Genomic DNA, 8,349 nt, shown 5'->3' with positions numbered 1-8,349 from the left:
GGATTAACAAGGTGTAGACCTGGATGAACACAGCAGGCCAGGCAGCATCAGGAATGCAGCTCCAACACTCGGCCATCCAAAGGAATTCTGCCCCAGTGTGGTTTCAGTAGGTGACCTTGGAATACTGAGTAGTGAAATGTAGATACTCCTGCAAGAAGGTGGTGACGTCTTCACATGTACTCTGGTAAGACCCCCAAGGGTTTTACAATGCAAAGTTGTCTCTCACTCTAACCTCCAATAGATACTGTGGTCTGTCAAATCTTCCCTCAAGACCTACCCATTGCAAGTACAAGTCTAGTAATCCTTCTGAACTGCCTCCATATTTACCACCTTCTTTAGTGATGAAAACTGTACATAGTACTCCAGATGTGGTCCCATCAGTCTCCTGTATAAACACTTCCACAATAACCTTTGACATGGCACCTTACATACTACTTCAAAACTGTTCAATAAGTCAGTTACACAAATCTATTTCACAAACCACATTAAACACTGCCTCATTTATCTAAATACCCAAAAAAAGGTCACTGTAGTCCCACCAGACCAGGCCTCAGACAACTAGTTGTCATTTAACTCAAGGGTCACCACACCACAGGCAGATCAAGGAGAATCCTTCATGGCCACATCAGCTACTGTGGGAATTGGGCCCATGCTGTACAAAATAAGGGGACAATCAAAACAGATGCAAAAGGAATTTCTTCTCCCAGAGGGTAGTGATCTCTGGAATCCCCTACAAACTCAGTCACAGCTATTGAAATAGATGGAAACTAGACTGCAAGTCCACATTGAGGGATAAGAAGTGGCAACAAAGAAGCCGAGACGTGGGATAGATCTCTTGTTGAAAGGCAGATCAGGCTCGAGGGGCTGAACAGCCTTCTGTTCCCAATCCCTGCAGCCTAGTTGGATTTCAAATTCTATCATCTGCTGTGGGCTTCTCAGTGGCAAAAGTGGTGGAGATGTACATTAGAATCAGAATTCCTACAGTATGCAAAAAGAGGCCATTGAGTTTGTACTAACCCTCAATAGCAGAACTTATCCCTACAACCCTGCATTTCCTATGGCCAATCCACCCAACTAGCACATTACTTGGACTACAGGAGGAAACCCAAGCACCCAGAGGAAACCCACGCAGACATGGGGAGAACATCGGTGTTGAGTTGGTATACAGTCACAAGGGTGGAATCAAACCTGGGTCCCTGGCACTGAAGCAGCAGTGCTAACCACTGAGCCACTGTAAAATCTGTTGTAAGCAGGAATAGGCTGAAAGGTCAAGGAAAGAATTCCAAATTTCAGGCAGCTGCCAATGCTGGACTAGGGAGAATAGGAAAATACATTAAGAGACTTCCTTCATTGATTGAATGTTAGACCACAAACTGAGAATTTCACTGGTATTTGATCAAGTTGAAGTATAGCTTCTAAAGATAAGTCAATATTTGCATTCAACAGCAAAATGATTTAGAAAAGGATCAGGCAGTTTTGCGTCGGGTAAAATTTGGGGCATTGGTTAATTAAGATACTAATTGAGGATTCCAATCTCAAACAGAACAAACTACATTACACTAGAACTTGGGTTGGAGCCAAACCAAATTAATAGATGTTCCAATTAACATTAAATTAAAAACTAGGTCAGTACACTAGTTGCTTACCAGCTTTAGTAATCTCACTGCCCATCCCTATATCAGCTTCTTGTATCTTAGCTGCGAGTATTGTCGAGAACTATGCTTGGGCAGTTTGAATCTCAAACTAAAATGGACAAGTCTCCGTTCCCCTTGCTCCCAGCAAGTATGGGCTCGGCATCAAGCCAAAGCACAGAATGTCAAGAGATACATTAACATTTTGTACAATTTCAAGTACACACAGTCACTTGTGACCATGTCGTGCCCATTCAACAATGTTGCCACTCAAAGGCAAGGTAGCTGCCAGCTGATTGGCCAATTCTGGATGGATCACATGATCTCCCCTATCAGAATTTCAATGAGCTACTTCAGCCAATTGGCAAGTGAACAATTATCCAACTAAACATTTGCAAAGTGAGAATTCATCTCATCCCATAATCAATTGTTTAAAAAAGTAATCAAAAATTCTTTTAAAGAGAGCAGACAATTTTAATGCCCTTACTATCCTCTCACATGTTGCTCCGAATGACTGAGATTTTGTTGTTAAACATACAAGGAATTTCATTCCCCTTGGTTGCTTGGGGTCATATCACTACTTCAGGTCCTGTCAGACCAGCTCAAGATGATAGGTTATTCTGATGTATTTGTATTTGTCCAACCCTGTCCTGTTCACTGATCTGGACCAGGAAAGTGCAACAAGATATTTACAGAATTGGGATCGAGCTCTGCTTGTCTACCAAGAAGTGGTTTTTTTTTTTGAAAGATCAAGACAGCATCATTCATTAACCAGATTAAAAGGCTAAATTCAACTCTAGGATAGAAAAGGAATTTCTCAAGGTAGCACACAGTACAGAAGATTCAGCCTGAGTCTGTTATTAGATTGCGCGTAACACATTAAAGCAGGAGGCTAACATCAGCCTGCTAACTTCACTTGTTTGACATCCAATCATATTGCACAGACAAAGCCATTTATTTAGATAGGATGAGGAGAGTTTAAGACCCAAATGGGAACCAACAGGTCATCTGATTAAACATCAGTTCATGGAAACAGAACAGTCGTTTGTCTAAAGAGACAAAGTCACGACTCATTGGCCAAAGCCTCAAATAAGAAAGCCATGCCCAGCCGGTTTATAATCTAACATTTTATAAATGCTTTTAAAATTGCCCTTCTCTTAGCTCAAAATATAGCGAATGCAAGTTAGAAGTACCCCAAAATTTGGTGGTATTTTCCTACACCACAGCAACTGTTCCCAACTAATTTCACTGGGGAAAAAATTCTATAAATACCTTGCTGCACTTTCCTGGTCCAGATCAGTCAACAGGACAGGGTTGGACAAATACAAGGAATTATAACTAGATCCCATTAAAAATGACAGCTCCAGATGGAGATTAAATGGAGTTCCTTCAGAACATTTATCATCCTGTTGCAAAAAAAAACAAAAACAATTCATTCTAATTAATTAGAAACAGAGGCTCAAAAGCCCTAGAAGATGCAATATCCTTTGTGTCAGAATCTACCCGACCTGATACAGCACTAGAGAGCAGAGAGAATTCACTGCAGTGCCACAACCAGATACAAGCTGCTGCTGAGTCTTCAGATCTGAAGCAGTACCTAATAGATGCAACAATTTAAGAGATGCTACTCTCTTAACTGCAATCCTAACCATCTTCCAAAGCAACATCCTGATGGAAAACCCCTCTTTCCCCCAGTCCTACATTAAAAATCCCAGGCCAATTTGCTTTTGTAGTGAAGAAGTTCAACTGCAATCTCTGTTCCAGACAACTTAATCAAAAAAGGGATGAGAGAACAGAATACACCATCTGTTAGTTTGTAGAATTCCGTTATGCAAGCAATGGAGCAACCTTGTGATGTCTTACCACTGCACGTCACTGACCTTAAATAGCACACTATGTATGGAGCTAGAACTCTTGCACTCTAGACGAACACCATGACACTACAATCTAGATTCAGACTCACATGGATTATGTGGGCATGAACCCAAGATTATTAGTTTAAATCATTTCCCAGGGTAACTACAAAGTCTGCTTGGTCTGTTAGCATGCATCAACAATATTGGACATTCATGTACAGCAGCATTAATGTTTTGTAAAAACTTGACAATCTTGATTTTGCCTCAAGGAGTCTGTAAGAGAACCCAAACTCCACATGGCTTTAAAATAAAACTCAGCTCAAATCCAAAATGAACAAAGAGCAGCCAGAACAGTCTTCTACCATCCGAATCCATGGGTCCACATACAAGGGAGGTGCTAGGGACTCCCAGTCATCTAACTCTTCTTTTAAAAAGAATAGGGAGGGTCCTAAATCATTATAAACACTATTAAACAAACATTAATACTAAAACAGCACCATTTACACTAGTGACGAGAAGCTTGGTCAAGAATCAAGTTTCAAGGCAGCAACTTGAGTTGAAACAAAAGGAGTGACAGAGTTTGGAACACAGGCATCTGAAGGTACAGCTATAAGTAGAGGGATTAAAGTGGGGAAGCTTAAGAATAGGAGTGTTGAGATCAGACAGCTGACGACAACAACAAGGGACAAGGCCAGAGGATTTCGAACCCACGAGATTTTATTGAAGACAAGGTGCAGAGCTGGATGAACACTGCAGGCCAAGCAGCATCATAGGAGCAAAAAAGCTGATGTTTTGGGCCTAGACCCTTCTTCAGAAATGGGGGAGGGGAAGGGGGTTCCGAAATAAATAGGGAGGGTGGGGGCGGTGGTGAAGGCGGATAGAAGATGGATAGAGGAGGAGAAGATAGGTGGAGGAAACAGACAGGTTGAGGAGGCGGGGATGGAGCCATTAAAGGTGAGTGTAGGTGGGGAGTTCGGAGGGGACAGGTCAGTCCAGGGAGGACGGACAGGTCAAGGGGGCGGGATGAGGTTAGTAGGTAGGAGATGGTGCAGCTTGAGGTAGAGGGGATAGGTGGGAGGAAGAACAGGGACGAGCTGGGGGAAGGGGAGATTTTGAAGCTTGTGAAGCCACCTCAACCCGCACCGCCAACTCCTACCTACGAACCTCATCCCACCCCCTTGACCTGTCCCCTCCCTAACTCCCCACCTACACTCACTTTTACTGGCTCCATCCCCACCTCTTTGACCTGTGTTTCCTCTCCACCTATCCATCATCTATCTGCCTCCCCCCTCTCTCTCTATTTCAGAACCCCCTTCCCCTCCTCCATTTCTGATGAAGGGTCTAGGCCCGAAACGTCAGCCTCTCTGCTCCTATGGTGCTGCTTGGCCTGCTGTGTTCATCTAGCTCTACACCTTGTTATCTCAGATTCTCCAGCATCTGCAGTTCTTGCTATCTCTCAAGATACCTGCTGCTGTGAAATGCTAGAGAGAAAAAAAAAATCACTCCAAGCTGCAGGGGAAGAGCAAGACAGTGGCTGAGGCCTAATATAAAAGTGCTCCCAGTTAAGAGTAACTATCAGATTCCTTTTAATTCATTAAATATGGAGAAATTGGAGTTTTTCTTTTTTAAATTCAGATTACTTTGTCTAAAGATGTAGCCTCATTAACCCATTTTTGCATTCAGAAAGCAAGTCTCAAAAACTCAGTATTGTTCCTGAGTTCTGTTATGACAATTATTCCTCTTCATTTCTCACCACCACCCTGCCCTTCATCCACTTCCAATAGCCCCCTCCTCCAAAGTTACCTGCCTTGGGCAGATGGATGAAGGTACCATGGCACTAATTCAAGTGAGATCTCATCAGGATTATGACCAATGTTTAGACATCAACCAAACTCACTAAAAAAGTTAAAGTACCAAAGCATTAAAAACCAAAGGAACAAAAACAGAAGTTGCTGGAAAAGCTCAGCAGGTCTGGCAGCATCTGTGAAGAAAAATCAGTTAACGTTTCAGATTGAGTGACCCTATTTCTGAGGAAGGGTCACCAGACCCGAAACACTAACGCTGATTTTTCATACTAGATCAATAATCAAGTTGCTGTTATAGAGTCAGATGTTTAGCACAGAAAAACAGGCCCTTCGGTCCATGTCAACCAGATATCTTACGTAAATCTAGTCCCATTTGGCCCATTTTCCTCTACACCCTTTCTATTCACATTCCCATTCCCATCCAGATGCCTTTTTAAATGTTGTAATTGTACCAGCCTCCACCACTTCCTCTGGCAGCTCATTCCATGAGGAAAAAATCTTTCACCTCTCACCTTAAACCTACGACCCTAGTTTTGCACTCCCCTACCCTGGGTGGGAACTTGTGAATCTGAAACATGAAGTTTCTCTCCTCAGATTGCTGAATCTTGTCAGTTTTTTTTAAAATTCTCAGAAAGCACTTTAACTGAAGCATTTACTTGTACACAAAAAAGGCACTATGTAAATGCAAGTTGTCTCCATCACAGTCACCCACATTCTAAACAACCCAACTCTTGAAGAAAAACAAACAAGGTTTTAAAAGCACTGGCCACAGAAGCTACTAAGTCATCCTACAGATTGATGTCACAGGCTTTAATTAGGGCAATTAAGTTGGTGATTAGTTTCAGCTTCATAAATGGAGGCTCACTTGGATCTGATTTATGTAAAAAAAATTCTTCAGATTTACACAAGGGCTACACTTCATAACCTTTTACTTCCAAAGTGTTAAACATGAACTTGGACCACTTCACAACACCATGAGAAAGGGGTTACAGTACAGGCACCTGTCACTGTTGGGTTGGTGCTCAGTCTATACACTAATTGACTATGTCAGCTCCAAGCCAAGACAAGCCTGTTCCGAAAAAGCTGATGTATTCCAGGGAGGGGCTAATAGAGTTACAGTCACAGGGGAAAATGAGGGATAGTGGGAGACAGCGGTGGGGGAAATCCAACTGTCCTTTACTTGGATCAGCAGCAAGCAATTGATCAGTTGCAGAAAATGGCAACAACATTAGCAAGGTGAAACCTATTAGGGGCAACTTCCTTAAAATAGGACAGCAAGTGAGAGCTGTTTGACTTGGGGAGGTAGCAAGGTCAGTTGATTTAACATCAATGACAATAGCAGAACAAACTGCCTCAGTAGACATCTTCCACCTACAACTGATGGGAATCAGTGTTCGCATCAGTGTGGTTTTGCCTGATTACACTCACCATTTCTTGCAGATTACCTTTACAAAAAAGAAAGAAGAGACTTAGATACATACTAAATGGTTAAACATTGAACTCCAACATTTTTCTGCACTCGGGTTTCAACTGTTTAACCAGAAAAGGGGTCAGAAGTTATAGCCTCCACAACTTATTAGAAAAGGCAATTAAAATTTCAGACTAAACTAAATCATTCCAGCAGGGAAACAAACCTCAGGATTTAACTCTTTCTAGATCCAAAAACCAGTCAGTTCCAATGCAAGTTCCTCACTGAAACAAAAACTGAAAGAAAAATTAGCAGCCATTTAAGGAGAAATGGCTATCTACAATACCCTGGAACCAAAAGACCCACACTTTATATTGGTTAGATTACATCCAGCAGAACAAAGAGGTTAGTGTAATAATTTATTATTACAGAATCAACAGGGGAAGGGTCGGGGGGGGGGGGGGGCAATAGTTCACTAATCATTGTGCAACTAAAAAAGCTTCACCTTCAAATTATCCAGTGTAATTATAAAAATATAGAGGCATAACTGCTCAACTGAAATTCCTACTACTTCACAAGGCTTTGACAATAAATCAGATTCTCAAGATTGTCTAACTGAAATGCTTCTAATATTAAAGAGCTCTGCATTAAAATTCCAGCTACACATTCACAACAAATCAATATGGAGACAAGATCTCTAGATAGAGAAGAGGTAGGTTACAACATTCCTCTTTCACAGCCAACAGTTACAATAAAAAAAAATGTACATAGTACACAGACCTTCCAGCAACAACCCCCACCCCAGACCCACAGAAGGCCACTACAGTTAAAGTGAAGCTTTCAAACAAAAAATAAAATGAAGAAATTTGGGAAATACTGGAATTCATTTTTTAAAAAGAAAGATACACTAACTGTTTAGCCACATGATTCTAGTTTTAGAAACTAAATCCTATTTTACAACTCAGTGCCTATGCACTTTACAGAGCCTCCAGTCAGAATAAGAGCCCCAGCCCCATTTCATTGAATCACACATTCAACCTCTTTTTCTTTCTCTCTTTTCCACCCCATTATCAGGATCTGTGAAGATAAAAGCAACATAACATTGCAGCATACCAAACAGGAGTAAACTCACCTGCCTCTACCCCTCGAGTGTCACAAAGACTGAACAGGCTGCTGCAACCAGCAGAATAGGGAGGGGACACAGACACAAGCACTAGCTCCTGGTAGGCAGGGTTAGACTGGGAACTGCACTAAACAAATCAGAAGCCTCACAAAACCTGCTGCCATCACATCCAATTGGCTTGTACCTCAAATCTGAACCAATGAGGTAATCTTTTTGATGTGGACAATACTCAATTAGAATTGACCGAAAGGATTGGATCCAAATAGGCAGAAATCGTCCCCTCCCCCTCAACACACACACACACACACTCTGCCCATCTGCTGTTCCCACACATTCGTTCTCAGCAGTTTTACAGCAGCTGTTCTACAATCACCACCTCCAGCTCACAGCCTGAATCCCCACCCGCTTGTGACTGAGCAGTCCTGGTTTTAACTCAGTCCCTAGCTCTGTTGGGAGCACTCTCACCTCTCAGTCTGAAGGCTGTGTCTTTACCTCTTACTCTGGAGTCTCTGAGCCCACTATACAG

General features: G+C 42.1%; 1 protein-coding gene across 2 annotated transcripts in view; it reads right to left on the bottom strand.

The window, feature by feature from the left end:
- The window catches only part of LOC125487267 (AP2-interacting clathrin-endocytosis protein-like), a 40,683-nt gene extending 32,641 nt beyond the window's left edge, over window positions 1-8,042 (bottom strand). For both annotated transcript variants that reach the window (XM_048618117.1, XM_048618118.1), the window contains exon 1: window positions 7,833-8,042. The gene's annotated coding sequence lies outside the window, so the exon portion shown is untranslated. The remainder of the gene's footprint in view (window positions 1-7,832) is intronic.
- Between the last annotated feature and the right edge of the window lie 307 nt (window positions 8,043-8,349).

Source organism: Rhincodon typus, chromosome 38 (assembly GCF_021869965.1).
Source record: "Rhincodon typus isolate 14 chromosome 38, sRhiTyp1.1, whole genome shotgun sequence".
Classification (NCBI taxonomy): Eukaryota; Metazoa; Chordata; class Chondrichthyes; order Orectolobiformes; family Rhincodontidae; genus Rhincodon; species Rhincodon typus.
The sequence above is the reverse complement of the archived record's forward strand: the minus strand, read 5'-3'. Positions and strand labels throughout refer to the sequence as shown.